This window comes from Cavia porcellus, unplaced genomic scaffold (genome assembly GCF_034190915.1).
Source record: "Cavia porcellus strain 051 isolate PalLab524CR breed Dunkin Hartley unplaced genomic scaffold, mCavPor4.1 scaffold_1, whole genome shotgun sequence".
In the NCBI taxonomy this organism is placed as follows: Eukaryota; Metazoa; Chordata; class Mammalia; order Rodentia; family Caviidae; genus Cavia; species Cavia porcellus.
In genome coordinates, this window is record NW_026947484.1 from 75,339,538 (window position 1) to 75,359,880 (window position 20,343).

The 20,343-nt window shown below is 45.7% G+C and overlaps 1 protein-coding gene across 1 annotated transcript in view; it reads right to left on the reverse strand.

Moving 5' to 3' along the window:
* Positions 1 to 17,173, reverse strand: part of Tjp2 (tight junction protein 2) — a 139,853-nt gene extending 122,680 nt beyond the window's left edge. Inside the window, exon 1 of the mRNA XM_003472276.5 lies at positions 17,016 to 17,173. The gene's annotated coding sequence lies outside the window, so the exon portion shown is untranslated. The remainder of the gene's footprint in view (positions 1 to 17,015) is intronic.
* Positions 17,174 to 20,343: the final 3,170 nt, after the last annotated feature.

Below are 20,343 nucleotides of genomic sequence, written 5' to 3' on the forward strand. Positions count from 1 at the left end.
TTACAGACATGCACCACCACATCTGATGCTACCAGAATTTTGGATTCTAACATTTAACATACAGCTCTAAAAAGTTATTTTTATTTTGCTCTCATACAAAATTAAAATTGAGTCTTTCATTAGGAAAGTAGCTGTGCTTTAACAAATATTACAAAGAATTTGTCCTTGTCCCTTATATGAGATTGTTCCAATTTTTTATTCATTTTTTAAATGTCATCTGTATGTGAAGTCCTTTATGATAATCCAGAAGGACAATAGTAAAGAAAAGAATTAATTTGATCAAAATAACCCATTCAGATATGTACAGACATTTTCTTTACTATTCCAGAAGTTGCTTAGAAATACGTATTTTAAAAACGAAACATGTATTTATTTATTTCTCTTAGAGTTCCAGAATTTTTTTACAACTACAGCTATTACATATCTATTTTTAAGAAATTTTAAAGTGTTTAATGTGAAAGACAAAAGAGAAAGCCTTTGTGGGGCATGGTTGCACACGCCTGTAAGGCCAGCACTCAGGACTCTGGGCAGGAGGATTGCTGCAAGTTTGAGGCCAGCCTGGGCAGCATAGTGAGTTCAAGGCCAGCCTGAACTATACAGCGAGATCTTGCCTCAAAAACAAACAAAATGAAATCTTTTAAGCCAAAATGTTCGATCTTTCTCTAAAACACCAATATTGTTTGTTTCTTATTTTTTTATTTGTTTGGGTCTTTTTTAGAAACAGTCTGACTATGTAATTCAGACTGGCCTCAAACCCTTAGTGGTCTTCCTGCTGCAGCCTCCAGTGTGCTACAATCACAGGCACATGCCACCACACCAGCTCTGACATTCTCTTCGAACCAATTATTTCTACTCTTTGCCTTGGAGTACAAGAGTGAGTGGACATCCTTCATCCAGTGTTTAGGCTGTTCCTGGACTTCAGAAGTATAAATATTGGAAATGAGATAATGACCAAAATAGTCTGCTCCACAGGGTGTGGTCTGCTCTCAGGAAGCTGGAAAAAGCCTCAACTCAAACTACAGGAGCCAAGGAAACACCTACTTTTCATTTTTCAGCTGTACTAAAAACATACCATTTGATTGTATGCAAGTAGTTCATTTCTCCTCTCCATATACAGCATCTATTAACATATTTGCCATGCAGATGAACTGCTATAAGAGACACCATAAGAAAACTATACAATATGAAAGAATTATTGAAGAGTTAAAAGATTAGTATTGGCTCTTCTTCCAAATTCATCCTGTTCAGCCCAAATTAGCCAGTGCACTTCAGAATCATCATCATCATTACTGGGTTTAAATTAAACTCTTCCCTTGGGATGGGGTACAGCTCAGTGGTTTAAAAAAAATGCTTTAAATCCTTTCCTCCCATCCAACCCAATGTGCATGTGTCTTAGTCACTTTCCTCATTACTGAGACAAAATACCCTACATCCAAAGGTAAAAGAAGGAAAGGTTTGCTTTGGCTCAATTTGTACAGGTTTCAGTTCCGAGTTGATTGGCTCCAAGGTAAGGAGGCATGGCAGAGGGGCACACAGAAGAGAGAGAGTTCACGGAGAATCCGGGCAGGCAGAAGGCAGCCAGCAGCGAAGTAGCGAGTGGCAAGTGACGACCTTCTTTCTGTTCCTTAAATCTTATCTAGGGATATCCATTCACACCCTTAACCCTAGCACTGCACCGTTAATCAATCCCAGCCTTACATCCTTGATTCCAGTATCATACACCCTAGATCCAGCCACATCCAAAAAGCACCTCCTGTGACCACACGAGGCTTTGGGGGACATCTGGATCCAAGCTATAACAGTATGGGAATAGTCCATCTGCTCAGCACATACCTCTTACCTTTTCCTGCTTCCATGCATCTGCCCCCTGGTTTGCCATGAATATCTTCATCCACTCCTGGGGGTCCTTGATCACATCAACCCCATGACACTAGAGAAAGACTCTGTTTTGCAAACTTCTGTCATCCTCTATAAAACTGATCAAGACCTCAACACGGGGCTGCTTTACATCATGTGAAATTTTGTATTTGCACTCAGTGGGTGTTATCTCCTTGCCTCTCTCTTTCCTTTCCTTCCTTCTTCTCTCCTTCTTTATGCCCATCCCAGCTGTCCTTTTTCCATTCCTAACACCTCTTTAAGAAACCTTCTTTGTATTCCAACTTCTCCCTATAATAGTCCCAGCTATTCAAGAGGCTAAGGCAGGTGGATTTTTGGAGCTCAGGAGTTCAAGAACAGCTCAGAGAACATGATGAGCCCGTCTCAAAAAACAAACTGAAAATGTTTCCTCAACCTTTGTTTTTCAGCAGGCAAGACTAAAATGACTTTAAAAATGTTGACTCTCTTGCAACGTCCTCCAACCCATAGCCCTCTGCTGTTAGTGTTCCCAGATTTTTAAGCTCTGCAGTTAATCAGATAAAATGAAAAGTCAAAGTCATTTAATTGTCTGCCTCTCCCAAATAACTTACAATAAATACATAATAATTCATGGGTTCTTAGGAAATAAAACAACTTGCAACTCTCTACATGAAGGAGACAGCTCTCTAGGGTTGTTAATCAAAGTTGTGCTTATCCTGTCTGCAATTGTAGGAAAAGAAGTCTTCCCCATGTCAGCACTGAGAACTAGGGGGGAACATATTGGTGAGAAGCACTGAGAGACAGCCCTGTCTGCTGCCAGTGGCTGAGACTGCTAGGCTGTTAGGCTGTCTCAAGTACCTTCTGGTTAATATTTCAAAACTTGAAGCTACTGACAGATCAGGGATGGGACTGAAAATGATCAAGCTACATTATATGCACGTAACAGTTCCCCAAATGAACATCACTATGCTATATGACAAACGTGCACTAATAAAAACTTGCAAGCATTGTTAAAATGTTGAATTAAAAGCATGTGCACAGAAGAGCGGTTTCTCTGGGGCCACGGGAAAAAGGTTAGTTAGGCTGAGCACAGTGGTGATGCCTGTAATCCAAGCTGTTCAGGAGGCTGAGGCAGGAAGAGGGCTAGTTTAAATCCCAAGAAAGGAGGGTGAGGAAGAAAGGAAGGGAGGGAGGGAGGGAGGCAGGCAGGCAAACCAGTTAGGTCCGAGTTCCACACTGAGGCTGGCTTGTCCACAGCCCTCTCTACAGCGTGTGCCTACTTGCTAAGTGCAGGTTGGCCCTGGGAAGAACCCAGCTCAGTGGCCCCAGCTGGTCCTCCAGGTGCATAGTAGGGCCCCAGGAAGTGGCCACTTCCTGCCATGAAGGTGTATTCTTAGTGAATCCAGAAGGCCCTACAGAGTACAAGGAAAAATAACCTGATGATGTGTAACTTGTTCTCACCACCCCTGGAAATCAGCTGGAGATAGGATGTGTGCCATGGTAGCTGTCTTATTAATATTTCTTAGTTCTAGGCAATCAACCAATCTCTCTCTCTCTCTCTCATTTATTTATTTATTGATACCAGGGATTGAACTTCACGACTGCGTGCTTGCAAGACAGGCGCTTATGCCGCTGAGCTAAATCCCCCGCCCCTTATTTATTATTTATTTAATTTTTTGAGACAGGGGGTGGTTTACACTGGCCTTGAACTCACTATGTAGCCCTGGCTAACCTCAAACTCCCGACACTCCTCCTGCCTCAGCCTCCCAAGTGCTGGAAGGTGCGTTCCACCATGCCTGGTCTTTCTTTTACCTGGCCTTCCTTTCTTCTTTCCTTCTCCTTTCTTTTCTTTTTTTCTGATAATGCTGGCGGTTGAACCCAGGGCCGCACATATGCTAGGTAAAGTACTGTACCACTAGTCATATACCAGCCCCAGAATTTCTTATTCTGTCTGTATTAGTTTGCTAAGAATGCCATAATAAAGTACCAACGATTGGATAGCTTAACAGAAATTTACTTACTTATTTAGATAGATAGATGATAGGTAAGATTTTGCTAAATTGCCCTGCCCGGATTGGGCTTGAATTCACAATTTTCCTGCCTCAATCTGCCAAGTAGCCAGGATTACAAGTGAGCACCTCTATATCTAGGAGTTGGGCACAGAGGCACACAGCTATAATCCCACCTACTTGGGAGGCTGAGACAAGAGGACTGAGCTCAAACATAGTCCAAGCAACATCCCGAGACTTTGTCTTAAAAGGAAAATGAAGAAATGTATTATCTCCCACCTACAAGTCCAAGACCAAGGTGCCAGCAAGGCTGGGCCTTCAGAGGCCATGTGGGACCCACTCTGACCTCAACTGGGTGTGCGCAGCCATCTTCTCCCTGCATCTTCACATGACGTTTTCTCTCTCTCTGTGTCTGTCCACGTTTCCTTTTCTCGTAAGAACACCCATCATGTTGGACCAGGGCCCACTCTGATGGCCTCACTTGTTGTTCCCCCTGTAAAGACTGTCTCCAGGTAATGTCACGTGGGGCTAGGAGCGAGGCTGAATGGTAGTATGTACCTAGCATGTGTAAGGTCCTGAGTTTCATCCCCAGAACCAAAACGCAAAATAAAACATCAGGTCACACTGGCGATACTGGGGGTTAGGACTGCAGTAAATGAACTGGGAATGAGAGTATTGTATCAAGTGGGAATATGGAAGACAAGGAGACCCTAGTCTTGTCCTTTTTTACCCCAGCAAGAATACAGGGCTTACAAGAGCATAAGTGTACCTAAAACACTGCCAAAAGTTGAATCAAGTAAGAGTGGAGGGAAGGGAAGAGGAGAAGGAGGAGATTCTACCATAAGTTTTGCAATGAGACAAAAACAAGAAATGCCCGAAGTAGCTGAAGGCCTGAGCATCTCTAGCCCCATGATTTGGTCCAGCACATACTTCATGGTATCTGAGATGCTTCACATTTAAGACAAGGCAGTGTCTGATACTGTGAAAAAGATCTCGTGTCTGGAAGCAGAAGCCAAATCTATCCAAACTCAAGAGGAAGAAGCTAAACCCACCATGGTGGGTTCACTAATGTTTGACTTGCGTGGGAAGGCACAGCTGAGCCGAGTCAGTGTGGTTCTGAGCGTGCAAGACCCATCTGCAGATTGTTGCAAATGACATAAAAGAAGAATAGGAAGGGAAGATTGTATGCTGCTGATTTCCCAGGAGGAGCCTTCTTGGAGCTGGCTTTGCTGATACAACTTGGCTGTTGTCTTTGGAAGAGGGGCTGAGGTCCTCAATGTTGCTAAGGAGGCTGTGGTTCACTTTGGGGGAGCTCTGGTCCTTACCTTGAGAGTCGCTCCTGGCTTGAGGGCAGATCCCTCAGCCTGCTGGCACAAACCCTTCATCCCTCTGGCATAGGCTTTCTAGCTACCACCACTGGCCTTTGGACCTTCCTGGTGCCAATCCTCCATACGGACTTGCGTGAGACATTGCCATGGGCTTTGGCCTTCTGGCTGGACTTGGGCAGGACACTGCCATGGGATCCAGGCCCTCAGCAGGATCCTTCAGGTCTACAGTATGCAGACCAAACTCTTACATTCTTCTGCATTTGACTTTTCGGATAAATATTATCAGATACACCTTTAAATTTATGTGTCCTGTATCAAATCTAGTCCCTTGCAAGCCACTGACTATAACACCGACTATTAGGAGGCCCTGACAGAGGCTTCTGACCTCTGCACAGGGCTGCAGGGCTGTGCAAGGAGTCTGCTCTGGTGTCTGTGGAACACTGGCTTCACATCCCAGAGCAAGCAACTTCTCAAGGAGAAGAGAACAGAGATGACAATAAGGGACCAGGGGATGGAGACCAAGTTCCCAACCAGGCAGGAAGACACAGGAGAAAATTAATGTTCCGAAGTCAAGCATGCATCTCTGTGCAAGATGGAGAGAGAAATCAATTCTACCCCAACACTGGGGGAGAGAACAGAAAAGCAGACCCAACGGGCCACCTGAAAGTACCAGGGTTGGCTGGCAATGTAGCTCAGTGCTTGCCTCGCATGCATAAGGCCCTGAGTTCCAGTCTTAGTACTGAAAAACAAAATGCTCTTTTATACACAGGTGGTTCTACAGTTTTGCAAACTGCATCATGATAGTACTATGAATTTTAGTGTCCCTGTTCCGGAAACAGGCTAAGCCGTAGGTCATATCGGGTTGATAGTCATACTAGAAAATCGAGAGACAAAAAGTGAACCAGTTCTCTGTAATCCCTGCATTCAAGAGGTTAAGGCAGGAGGATCAAATGTTTGAGGCCAGTCTGGGCTATAAAGCTACTTCAAGGCCAGCCTTGTCTGCATAGCAAGAACCCATTACAAAACAACAAAAGTGGACCAGTCCTTAAGTCTATAAAATTAAGCGAACACATCTGGAGACAGGAGCTGGGAAGTCAGCCCAGCCAGCCTTCAAAGACAGTGGTCAGCAGAGATGCCAAGAGGCCAGAGCCAAGAAAAACAAGATCACTAACTGGTGTCAAACCCACTGAGGCAGGGGAGGAATCTGTCCTGCTCCAATACCCAGTTAGGAAATGCCCAGATGATAAGGGGCAAATTCTAGGAGGCAGGTAACAAGTATACAGAGAGAACAATCACTAAAGTAATGCACAATTACCTTGGCTTCATTGCTACAGAAAAATCACACTGATTTTAGAGACCTAAGCTGGGCATGAGAGCACATGCAGTGAGGAAGGCCGGCAGTCTCTGTGCTCTCTAGGAGGCTGGACAGGAGCCCTGCCCAGGACACTGAGTGATTTCATAAGACCTTGTCTCAAAATTAAAAATAAAAAGGGGTTAAAGATGTAGCCCAGTACATAGGCCCTGGGTTCAACCCTCAGTACCACAAGCAATAAATAAATATATACCTACATACATTTCTTTTAATTGACATTAAGAAATTATATTTTTACAAATCCATCGCCCTAAGCATCTAGCCAGCCTAAGAAGTAGGTATAATGTCGTATTTATTCTTATAGCTATAGTATCCTTCCTCGCTCAGGAATTGCTAAAGGATAGATGCCCAATAATTTAGTGTTCTCTTCCTCATTAAAAGGCAGATGTATGTAACAGTTAAAACTCTAGAGTCTAAAACCAGACTGGATGGATAAGAATCCACCTTTACACATAACCTGCTGTGTGCATGTAAGGTGCCCAGCAGTGTATGAACTTCTCTAGAGCCTGAGTTTCCTCATCTGTAAAATGGGGCTAACAGGAGCACCCATGTGGTAAGGCTGTGTGAAGATTAAATTTAGTGTTTATATGCAAAACGTTTAGGTGTAGCTCATCCAAAAACTATATTTAAATACTACTTGTGGTTACTGTACACTCAGCAAATCATTTCTGGCCTGGGTTGTTAAGGACTGAATGTTAAGGACTAACTGAAGGTCTAACTCCAAACGTGTGATGGTATTTAAAGATGAGACTTTTTTGCAAGCCGATTAGGTTTTGCTGAGTCCTCTGGGGGGTCAGTGTTTTTTATAAAGGAGTGGCTGTCTCTCCACTCTCAGGCACCCAGGGAAGGCCATGTGTGGATCAGAACAGGAGGGCAGCTGTCCAGAAGCCAGTAAGCCAGCCCTCCCCAGAACCCAACCATGTTTGGAACCTGATAGTGGACTTCTGCCTGCAGAATTCCGAAATATAGATGTTAATGTTTAACCCCTCCTGTCATAGTCCTGGATCCAGCTCAGACAGGTCTTTCTGCTCACTAGGTACTGCTCCTTTAGGTGGTCCTTGGTTACTTGACACCAGTCTGTCATGAATGGGCCACACAACCTTCCAAGTGTCCACCGAGTGTCTGAACATTCCTGCCCTTTGGAGGTTGGCATCCTTCTCCCACCTATCCATCCCATCTGGGGCCACAGCTTCCTGCCTGACCAGGCCTTCAGGCCTCTCTGCCTCCCACCGCACCCTCCCACCCATGCTGCCCCCAGGGCCCCATTTGGGCATCCTCCTTGAGATGCCCTCACACCTCCTACTGGACTGCACTGTTTTCCTCTTTGCACTTCTCAGTCCCTAGTCACACTATATGCATTTACCTATTTATTGCCTGCCTCTTTCTCTAGACCGCAAGATCTGCTGCAAGGGCAGAGACCTATCTTGCTGACCCTGTACCCGTTTTGTGTTGGGTTTCCTAAGCCAATCGCATGTTCAGCCATTCATTTACTCTTTCAACAACCACCGGGCATCTATGAGATTGACATCGGGCATTTAAGTAAGACCAAGCCACCCCTGCCCTGAAGAATCATTCTGTGTAATACCAAGAGACTGCACCCTGCATGCTGTGTAAGGCACCTGGGAAAGGGATAGGGACAGAGGAGAGAGTCAACAACCCTGTCTAAGGGCTGAGCTTAGCAAAGGATTCAGAGAGGGCACATGAGAAGGGTCTTAAAGTGTGAGTAGCAAAACAAAAGAAAAACTGGGGTGGGGAAAGGAGAAAAGACAGAAGGAAAAATATTGTATGTATATAGGTATATATATATATATATATATATATATACACATGTGTGTATGTATCTATATACAAGACAGATAACAATATGCAATATATTAACTAGTATTGATTTCCTACTTTTTTGAAATTCTGCATTGTTTTCATCCTTTTTGTTTAGCCTTTAAGGTAAAAAAATAAATATATATGAGTAGATATTCCTTATGTTGACTAAAAAAATCTGGGGCTTCCCAGGCAGAGAGCAAAGTACCCGGAAGAAGGAGAGAAATAAGGCAGCAAAGCAGGTTCTAGGAGCAGGAAGTTGAGCGCCACAGCTTGCAGTGCACCTGGGAGCCCAGGGCCTGGGGTAAGCAGGGCACCTTTAGGTCTATCTGGGCAGCAAGAGAGCCAGGCCCTCGGACACCACCACCCCTGCCAGAAGTCAGCAAACCACAAATTCATGACCATTTCCACTTTCCAGTCACTGAAATATGTACTTTCTTTCTTTCTTTTTTTTTTTTTTTTAATCGGTACCGGGGATCAAACTCATGACCACCTGCTTGCAAGGCAGGTGCTTATGCCTCTGAGCTAAATCCCCGGCCCCAATGTGTACTTTCTATATTAGGTCTTGTTACTTCCCTCAACGGATTTAAGAAGTGGCAATGAGGGGCTGGGGATTTAGCTCAGCGGCATAAGCGCCTGCCTTGCAAGCAGGCAGTCGTGAGTTCGATCCCTGGTACCGATAAAAACGAAAAAGGCAAAAAAAAAAAAAAAAAAAAAAGAAGTGGCAATGAATTCTTGGTTGTGAGATGAAGACTCCTACATATCATGTGACTAACTTGACTGAGGCTGCACAGGGAATAAGCAATAGAAGTATTGGTCTGATTACAAAGTCCCTACCTTACCCACCAGGCTCAGGAGCAGCCCCATGGCCTTGGTATATGCCTACCACAATAACTGAATCACTTGTGTACCTGTCCATCTCCCTATAGAACCCGGGTCTCCTGAGTCAGACACTGTCCTGCCCACCACTGTATCACAAGTACTGGCACAGTTCCTGCCAGTGTAAGGGCACCAATAAGTACATGTTAGGAATGAACAATGGATGAATGAACAGGGCTCTGAACTCCTTCCCACGTGTACCACCACCCTCTTCTACCCTATGATGACAGAAAAGGAGCTCACCATCCTCACAATGAGACTGAGGTCCAAAACCCCAGCCCATTCCTGCCCTCTGCAGTGGCACTGTGCCCTGCGATGCATGGACAGACTCATCGCCAGTCTCACCTTCCATTCCCATCCACATCTCCACGAAGGACACAGGCCTGACTGCTGTCCTTTGAAAGGCCTGCCTAGAGGGGACAGCTCTCAGCTAATACCAGGATGCTTGGGGCTTGGGGAGCATTCCCTATTCCCAAAAGAGGTAAGAGAGGTTCAGTGTGCAACCCTAAACTGCTACAGCAAAAAATGTGCTTCACGCTGGAGTCTAACACATGATAGGGAGAAGATGTCAACATAACAACCCTCCCGACAGAAACCCTGGGCACTGAGTGTCCTGTGAGCGTCCCTGGCCAGTAACACGTCACATGCGCAGTCACCACTGTCGCAGGGAGCATTAAGACTGTCCTGAGTGATTGCGCAGGGGAGGAGCCCTAGAAGCCTGGACTTGGCTGTTTCCCTTTGCTGACCAAGCTGTGTATCCCAGTCCTCAGGTGCTTAAACCCTGAGTGTAATTAAGTGCTGAGCACTACTAACACATCAGCCCGCCTGGGTGTGGTCTTGGGAATACCAAGACAGTGTCTCTCGAGGGAAGCACGGTGATGAAATCCTTCTTGTCCTGTCTATTAACCAGGAAACTCACACAGCCAGCGGTACAGGGCACAGCAGAATTGGTGTGTTCAGTAGGTTGTGTGGGATGGAGGGCAAATCGAAAGTCTAAAGCAGGAACCTGCTACATAGCTCCTGCCCACAGCAAACTGAACCAGACCTGGTCAGTTGATTACCACCACTGATACGAAGCCATCTCTCTCCCCAGATGATAAGAGAACACCTTGGAGCTAAACATGACGGTGTACACCTATAATCCCAGCACTCCGGGAGGCGAATGGCCAGTTCAAGACCAGCCTGGACAACCATGACTCACTGAGACCCTGTCTCAAAATCCAAAAAAAAGGGCTGAGAATCTCGCTCAGCAAGATGGTTCTGAGCTCAATTCCTAGTACTTACTGGAAAGAGAGAAAGATAGAGACAGGCAAACACATCAACGTTGGGAACAGGCTTTGGCCTCTTTCCAAAATGCATGAAAATATTTTATAGCATCAGACGCAATGCAAATCCCTTTAAAATGAAATATACAAGAAAATTAAGGAGTGTTTGTCTTAACACTGGGAACCAGTAGGAAGCACAGAATACATCACTCTCACAGTGGGCCCCTCCCCTTCTTGGATTTGTTTTCTGTAGCAAACCATCTGACCGTGATGATACAGATGACGTCAAAACCATTCCTCTGTGTCAGCACCCACTCTCAGAATCGGCTTATAATCAGTGTGCTAAGAAGAGCGGGTGCATGGCTGCCCAAATCTTTAAAGCTATTAAGCTGAGCAGGCAAACACAATAAAGGAGGTAAATGCCAGATTTATCAGAGACAGGCAAGAAGAGGCAGGCATGATCCCAGGCCTGTGGCCAGAAGGACAAGGGGTCCCTTATCACTTGACCCTGCATTCCCACACCCACAGCCCACTACCCACATAGCGAGTGGTAATGCTGGCCTTCCTGAGCCAGTCATGGAAAACGCAGGCCACACAGACAATACCTACCTGCTGCAACAGCTCAGACTCTCCTGTGAAACCAGGACCCACCAGGCCTTCACTCTGTGAATCTTTACCCAAAAGCTAGCGCGTATGCACTGCTCCAGTCTTCCATAACCCTCACCTACCCTGCCGCTCTTTGCTCCTTGATATTCAGCCTGGCCATCTTCTGACGGCACAGCTGCCTTCAGACTCAGTGGGTCTGCACCCCACACCTCAGGCTGTACCTGCTCCACAGCACCACCAAGTATCTGTACCTCGGGAGCCCAGGCCAACACCCTGTCTCTCCCCATTCATAGCTCCTCCTTCATGCTGCCAAATCCCTGGAACCCCTGGTTCTCAACCACCAGCAGCATCTGGTTGGTTGGGCACTGGCTAGAGATGCAGAGTCTCAGGTTACCTCCCCAGACTCAATGAGAAACTCCAAGACTGGAGCCCACAGCCCTCAGCAGTTCAAATATTCACTCAGCTTAAAGAATCACTGTACCCCGCACTTCCACACACTGGTCCACGACAGTCCCAAGCATTTGTCAAAGGCAAGTAACTTTCTTTCTTAAATCCGACTCACTTCACCATTTCTCTCAGCACAACCAACATTTTCCCATAAGACAAGTTCAAAACATACAACCTGAGTGCCACACAGTAGGGTGCCTCTGACACCCAACAGGTACCTTAGAAAGTCAGGAATGATTTGTGACCATAGAGCATGAAGATAATTCTTCACGTGCCTACAGAGAAAAACATTGGCACACAGCTTGGGGAAGAAAGACCAAAAATGTTTTCCTGAGAAATGATTATTATTAGTCTACTTTTCTTTTGAGGGGACTTGAGACTAAAATAAAGAGCACCCTAGGAAAATATTTATGCAACATTTTAATATGACTTTAAAGCATCTTACTGTAGGTTTTATTTATTTATATGTGGTGGTGAGGGGGTGGTAAGCTATGGGGCCCACACAAGCCAAGCACATGTTCCACCAATGAGCTATACAGAAGGTTTACTGCGCATTTTAATAAGCAGAATTTACAGATGTAAGTCCCCCCTGCCCCAGTACTGGGGACTGAACCCACAACCTTCATACTGAGCTACAGCCTAGCCCTTTTTAAAAAATTTTAGTGCAGTTTTGGTTTTTTTTGTTTTGTTTTGTTTTTGGGTTTTGTAGTTTTTTTTTTTTTTATTTTGGGGGGGATTCTGGGGGGATATTTTGCTTTTTGGGGTTTTTTTGTTTACAGGGCACTGAAAACATTCCAAAATTTTTGGGATGATGGCTCCACGACTGTGAATACACCAATGGAAACTGAATTGTACATTACAAACAGATGGATTTTTATGGTAGCTGAATTACACTGGAATAACTTTTATTCAATTGGTTTAAATACTATGAAAATTATAAACAAATTAGTTCACCAAAAAGTGTTAGGCAAATTAAAGAGGGGAGTTAAATGAGTGGTTCTTTCTGTCTCCTTTGTATTACTAATTCCTCCCATATACAAAGATGGCTTTTGTATATATTTCATTTATAGTTTACAAGCACCTTTACAAGTAAGAGCTTCTTGAGTCCTCACTATAATCCTGGGCTTAGAGAGTGATAATTATCCCTCTCAATTTTCTGAGTTTATGAGATTCACTCTGGTGTAATAAGCTGGTCAAAGCAGGAGTCAGCTCTGGCATGACTGAATCTTGTGCCCTTTCATGTGCACTGAGTAGCATCTTGGAAAAGCAGGTATTGCTGTGAGGTTTATGTGCAGGGATGACACTTCTGAGGATCACTTATCACTATCTCCATAAGAAAAATGTCCAAGACCAGATTTCGCTGGGAGCCAGGCTAGATACACCAACACCACATTCAAACCATGTAGGAGATACATAATCAGAGGTCTTAGAGCGCATGGAAAGAACCCTTTGCCACGGAGTCTTCTCTTTCAGAATTCACTTGTGTTGGCTCACTTTTTACTTGCCTTAGCATTCAAACCTGATATTCCAAAAGACTCAAGTGAAGAATTAATCAACAGACACTTTCAGGAGATCAGAGGAGTAAGCAGGCCAGGACCCATAATTCTATATGGAAAGAAGCAAGGTCCCAAGCAAGATCCCAGGTGGCTTGAATTTTCTCTTCTATAAAATGAGAGTAAACAGCACTCTCAAGGTTATTACAAACATTTACTGAAACTAAATCTGAAAAATCCCTCACTGAAAATAGGAACACAACATATGTTCATTGACACTAAAACAAGTAGTCCAGTACCATACGATCTAGACCAGTGGCTTGTCTAGTTGTTAGGATTCTAAATTTCAATGATTATCAACATCAAGGTGTTGATGGGGGAGGAGCTGATTAAACTTACCAAACTTGAACTGACAATCTAATTTTAAAGATGACTGTATTGTGAATTTCAATTTGCATCAAAGTTGTAGTTTCCTATAACTTCCGAGTAATTTTACAGTATCTATGCATGAAGGGCTGGGGGTTAGCCCAGAGATAAGAGTTGTTACTTAGCATGCATAAAGCCCTGGGTTTAATCCTTAGTGTGCACACGCGCGCACACACACACACAAATTACATCTTGGTTTCCACTTGCACTCAATGTGTGGGCGTATGTTTATCCAAGTGACGCCCAACCTAATTAATCATATATCAGAATCACCCAAGGGGTTGTTAAATCTACATATTACGATGTGAAGACTCTGACTCAAAGTCTGCAATAGTTATTGAATGTCCGCTTTTACTAAACTCATTAAGTGACTTCCCAGTCATCAGTGAAGCTGATAAAGCCACTCATTAGAAAACCACTCACTGGGGAATTTTTTTCACTGTGCAGATTGCAAAACAGCATTTGTGCAGCAAATAAAATAGCGAGCTACACTGTTATTTCACAAGAGAACATTTAGGAAGCGGGAAACCCTTCCCTTTTTGCCTTACTAAAATTCTGTGAACAGGGGCCAGGGATTTAGCTCAGCAGCATAAGTGTCTGCCTGGCAAGCACAAGATTGTGAGTTTGATCCCCAGCCCACAAAAAAAAAAAAAAAAAAAAAAAAAAAAAGTATAAAAAAAATAAAATTCTCTGAACAAAGGAATAGTCTATGGTGGATTTTCTGCCCAACCTTTCCCACTTGACTTTCAACCATGAGGAGGGACTTTTCAATCAAAGGGAGCTATAATTCCTCTCTGTAATGTGAAAACCTCATTCTGACTAAAGTCTTAACACAATCAAAGGCAAGGATCTAAAGACTGAAATCTGGGGAACATCAAGACCCTGTCTGCCACGTAGCAGGTCTTCCCACCATCCCGGAATCACATTCTTTTGTTGCTGTTTGTTTGTTTGTTTGCTCGTTTGAACATTCTGTAGTTCAGAATGGCCTTGAACTCACTATGTAACCCAGGCTGGCTCTGAACATCCAGCAATCCTCCTGCCTCAGCCTCCTGAGTGCAGGGATTACAGGTGTGCACCACCATGCCCAGCCCCATTTGGGGTATTTTGAAAAGTTATTTCAAATCCTTTTTGTCTTAAATCTTGCTGTAACACCCCCTCCAATAAACCTTTATTGTCAAGGTTTACTGCAACTACTTGCAAAAATAAGTTTGAAAGCCAGGCATGGTGGCACATACTTGTACTCCCCAGTACTAGCCAGGCTGAGGTGTGCAAATCTCAAGTTTGAGGCCATTTAAGGAGGCAGCTTCCCCTCATTTCCTTCTTAAAAAGAAAAAAAGGATTGAGATTGAGGACTGGGGTGTAGTTCAATCGTAGAGCACTTATCTCATACATGCCACACCTTAAATTCCATCTCTAGCACCCTCCACCCCCCAAAAAGAAACGGTTTGTGTCAATATTTAAGAAAAAGAAAACTAGCCAGGTGTGGTGGCGCATTCCTGTAGCAACACTGGGGAGGCTGAGGCAGGAGGATCACTGGGAGTTCAATAGGTAAGCAAATTCAAGACCAGCCTGAACTACATAGTGAGTCTCTGTCTCAAAACCAAAAACAAAAATAAAAACAAAACCCCCACTTTTATCTGGAATGTAGTTACAAAACAAAACTTGAGATTCTTGCGCCTCGGCCTGGCTAGTACCGGGGCATACAAGCACAAAAACACAAGGAAGCCTTTGTGGGGCTAAGATTGTCTATTTGCCGTAAAAGAGCTCCAGGTCAGGAGGGTGTGGACAGTGCAGTAAACCCTGGGATCCCAGCACTCTGCGAGCTGATACAACAGGATCACCAGTCCCACCTAGCCGGGGCAATTTGGGGATTCAAGGACTTTGTCTCAAAAAAGAAAAAAGGTCTGGGGTTATAGCTCAGTGTAAAGGTCCTGAGGTCAATCCTCAGTACCTAAAAAAAGAAAAAAGAAGAAAGGAAGGAAGGGAGACAAAAAAGAAAGGAAGAAAGAGCCCAAGCCCTCTGAGAACCCCAGCCTCTCAGGAATTCTCAAATGTCTCTTTGTATCCTGCCTCTGATTCCACTTGCACTCCAAACTCCTATTCAACCGTGTTCCCTAGCAAAAAATGTTAAAAGAATCCAGAAGTGCAGGGGTCTAGGGAGAAGAGAGAAACGACAGCTTCTGTTTAGGATGACAGCTTCTGTTTAGCTTCTGTGGAGCTAGTGGTGATTGAAAAATTATTTTTAAATTGTTTTAAAAAATTAGTAGCCGTGTACACGATTAATGTACTTAATGCCCCAAAATGTACATTTAAAACGGCACATTTCATGTTCTGTATCTTTACCATAATCACTAGCGCTCAGAAATAAAAACCTGCAGGCTAAACTGTTATCAAAGTTCCAAAATCTTAATAAGAGGCCAATCACCTTGGGGTGGAGGCGCTGTAATCCAGGAGGCTCTGGCGTGTTTGTCGCCGAGGGCAAAACATGAACGACAGGCTGGGGACGGGAGGACAGAAACCTCCATTCTGAAACCCGACAGGACAGCGCTTTCTAACAGGTCCCCTAGGGGCAGCGATTCAGCAGGTTCCCCATCGCAGAAACCGCGGAGAACACCACGCACCTGCAGACCGGTCCCTTGAAGAATTCATTAACCTACCAAGCGCTGGTGGTAAAGATGCCCGAGAAACCGCCAGTGCCTGCCCACCTGTGGGCCCGGCGCAGAGCGGCCTCCTGCAAACTGCAACGCAGGGTGGAAAACACCCCTCTCCAGCGCGAAGAATGCCCGGCATTCGGTGGCCGCCTTCCGCCCCGCGAGATCGCCAGCTCGGCTCCACTGAGTTCCCTATGCAAGAACCTCGGTGCTGCCCCGAAAAGCTAACAAGGCCATAACGTGGACACCTCGGCCACTCCTTACAGATGGGTCCGAAGGCACAAAAGTAAACGTTTAAAGATCTTTCCCCAAGGCTCTAGAGCACTGAGGGCAGAGATCCCAGCCATGCGATGCGCGTGGGCCTGCGAGAACCTCCAGGCGGGCGGGAGGGGCGGCCGGGGGAGCCCCCACCTGCGCCCCACTAACCAGCACCGCCCTCTATCTTCGTTCACCCTGGACACTCGGCAACTCTAAGGCCTTTTCGATCTGGTTAAATAAAAGTTCAGCAGCAAGTGAAACAGCCTCCCTGGGGCAGGCGGTGCAGGGCACCTGTAGGTGCCCCAGGTGCGCGCGCAAACTCCCCTGGGACGAGTCCCTAAAAGAATCCCCGCAGGCCCTGCTGTCGGCCCCCAGGAGCAAAAGGAAGAGAGAAGGGGTCACAAAGTCCAGCAGGGGATCCAGATGATAATCCACTCGCGTCTACCCACGCTGCGGCTCACCACGACCCATCTAGAGCACCTGAGCAATCCTGAACCCCGCAAATAGCAAAGGCGAGCTGCGCTCAAAGGGACCTTGGGGACGCCTCCGGCGGCTCCCCTCCCCACTCTCGAAGCCCTGAGACTGTCTCTTGGGCCGGGGATTACTCGCCTGGAAATGAGTGGCGGTGGTGGCTGGAGAGGTCCCTCGTAGGGTGAAGGCGGCCGGCCCGGCCCGGGTGTCCCCTGCGCACCCTGCGCCTCGCTGGCGGCGCCTGGCCGGGGCGGGAGCAGGGAGGCTGCCCCGGCGCTCCTGTGCAGTATTGTGGCTCAGGCTATTTCCTGTTTGGAGGTTTGGGAGAAAGAAAGAATAGTGTACTTGTAACTGGAGTGGGGGCAGGGGTAGCTGGGCGGTGGCAAGCCCGGAGCCACGGCCCAGAAAGGAAGGGGTGGTTCGAGACTATCACTTGCTTCCTTGAGATCCGGAGGGTGCCAGGCGCCGAGCCCAGGTCGCTTCTGCGGGGCTGGGAGAGACAGAGAGGGAGCCACCCAGCGGTGGGGTAGGGACTGCGGCCAGGAAGGCGACCTTGTGGCCAGGGGCCACGCGCGCGCTCCTCTGCTCTTCCCAGCCCTGCAAAACCAGCTGGGCCTCCACGACCCGGAGGAGCTCGCCCAGGTCTGCTCTGCGATCGCGTCCAGGGCTGTGCGCAAGGACAGGGTCAGCTCTGCCACCCTTCACAGATCATGGCACAGGCGGTTCTGGACCCTTAGCAGTGGGCGTTTGGTGATGATGTGGTTGTTCTTTTTCTCTAAGGAAGCTGGAGAAACAGTTCATGCTTTGGATGAAAAGTTTTATGATCAGTTCCTGCTCCCCTCCCCCGCCAACCCTCGCCCTTCACCAGGATCGCTGGGTCTAAGACCTCAAACCGGAAATACCGGTTTCTGCCCTGGGACAAAGGTGAGCGCGAAGCTGTAAACAGAAAGCCTGCTTAGTCACAGCGCACCGGGAGGGGAGGTGCACAGCGCGCTGGGCGGCACCTGGCCCGCAAGTGCGCCCAGCCGCTCAGCCCAGTCTGTTAAAAAGCCTGGCAAGACCCCGGGGAGTCCCTGGGTAACGGTTCCAGAGCTTCATTTTGGGATGATGAAAAAAGGCTCTGAAGATGACAGTGGCGATGGCCGGCAAGTGAGGATGATGTACTTCCTGTCACTAAAGGTACCCTTCAGAATGGTGAACATTTAAGTTCTGTGCGTCTCTAGTCCCAGCACTCTGGGAGACCCAGGCAAGAGGATCACAATTTCAAGCCCAACCTGGGCAATTGTGAGACCCTGTCTCAAAATATGAACTCTTTGACGGGTGCAGGGGTGAAGATGGAGCTCAGCCCCAAGGCTGTAGGCTCAGCGCTAAGCAGGGTTAGCAGGGAGATGATTCTGCCAAGGATACCAGGAGTGCCAGAGCCCTCCTTTCTTCCCACACAGACCTTTCCCGGAAAGAGTAGAAGGAACAAAGTACTTTCCAAAATCGCAGGTTGTTTTGAGGCAGACTTTGGGGATACCAGTCAGCAAGTTACTTAAGAGGGAGATTGCGCCTAGTATAATTTTAAGAAAGGTTTTATATAGAAAAGGAAAATGGTAGTTTACAAGGGAAGAGAGAACAGGATGAAAGAAACAAGGATAAAAAGACTTTGTTGAATAAATATTGTTTTATAGATTCGACTTTGGAGTGATGTGTTTTATTATTATTTTTGTCTTTTGAGACAGGGTCTCACTGTGTAGTTTAGGCTGGCCTTGAGCCTGAAGGGATCCTCCTGCCTCAGCTTCTCAACTGTTGGGATTACAGGTGCCACTACACCCAGTTTGTGTGTTACATTTAATAATCAAAAGTAAAAATCCAACAGGTAAATGTAGGTATCAAGTTAAGTGGCTTAGTCATACAAAAGTAAATTAATTCTGTTGACTCTATAAACTTAATTGTTGATTCTGCATTTCCTAAGGATATAACTAAGGACAAAGACCAAAAAAATGTTCTTCAGTAATCATGTTAGAGGTAATTATGTCTATATCCTAGAATTAACATTTTTTCAGTATAAAAGTGATAGATATTCGAAGAATTTAGGCAATATCAAAATTGAATTGGAATTATTTGCAACTCATGATATACTTCTCTTTTTACAACCACTTAAGTTCTGTTCATTGAAAACTTTGGTCAACATTAAAATGTTGACCAAACTGGTAAGAATAAGCATTCCTATGTCCCACTCTGTAGTTTCTAGTCTCTAAAGATGGTTTTTCTTTTTTTTTGGCACTGGTGATGGAACTGATGACCTCACACTTGCCAGGCAGGGGCTTACACCGCTGAGCTAAATACCAGTCAGAGATAGTTTTCCTTTTAAAGGAATCAGGCCTTGGAGAAATGGTTCATTTTAGGTCTAAAACAAGAAATACCTACCAGAAGCCTGGAATACTATGTAATTTCAGAAAGCAAGAATACTATCAGAAATCAATAGGTAAACATCAGGGGAATCTGGAACCAACTAGCTTTAAGACCACACTGGGCTACATAGTGAATTCAAGGTGAGCCTGAACTACATAATAAAGCCATGTCTTAACATAATAATGATGGGCTGGGGGTTTAGCTCAGTGATGTAAATGCCTGCTTGGCAAACACAAGGTCATGAGTTCAAACCCCCAGGACCAATAATAATAATAATAATGATAATTATATATTAGATATTGAAACATACCTAATATTATATATTCATAAATCATAATTGTGACTTTTCTTAAAAACTCACTCTTAATTGGTCAATTTTGGAAATGCAATAGAAGTAATTCATTGCATAGAAAGCTCACAAACAGTAAACAAAGTGGCTGGGGAGGTGCCTCAATGGTAGAGCTCTTGCCTTGCATGCACAAGGCCCTGGGTTTGATCCCCAGCACCACACACAAATAAAAAGTATTTCTTGCTGGGCGTGGTGGCTAAAACAGGAGAATCACTGAGAGTTGGAGGCCAGCCTGCACTACAAAGTGAGCTCAAGACCAGCCTGCACTGCATAGTGAAACCCTGTGTCCAAAAAAAAAAAAAAAAAAGAAAGGAGGAAGGGTAAGAGCTGCACTTTTTCCTTGCCTTTGCTAGATGGAATCTCACACTTCTTTTGTATCCTTCCTGTCAGCCTCTCCTGTCTCTTACTCCAGTACCTGCTGCAGCAGTAAGTTCTAGATGGACTCTGGCCAGCTTTGGGCAGGACCAGCTGTCTTAGCTCCCACCCCAGGGTTTCTCTGTCAGTGAGACTATGGGGCTCCATGGATGGACACGTTATCTGTGCACATCACCCTGCCTGTGGGGAAGTTAATGTTTCATGGTCCAACCTCTGACCAGTGGGTGATGGGAGCTGAGAAAGGAATGCCCTCCTCTCCCCGCCAGTGGAACCACCCCAGACTCATTCTGTTTGGCTCCTCCCCTAGTCACAGAGGAGCAACCCAGGAGCTGCCCTAAGCCGAGC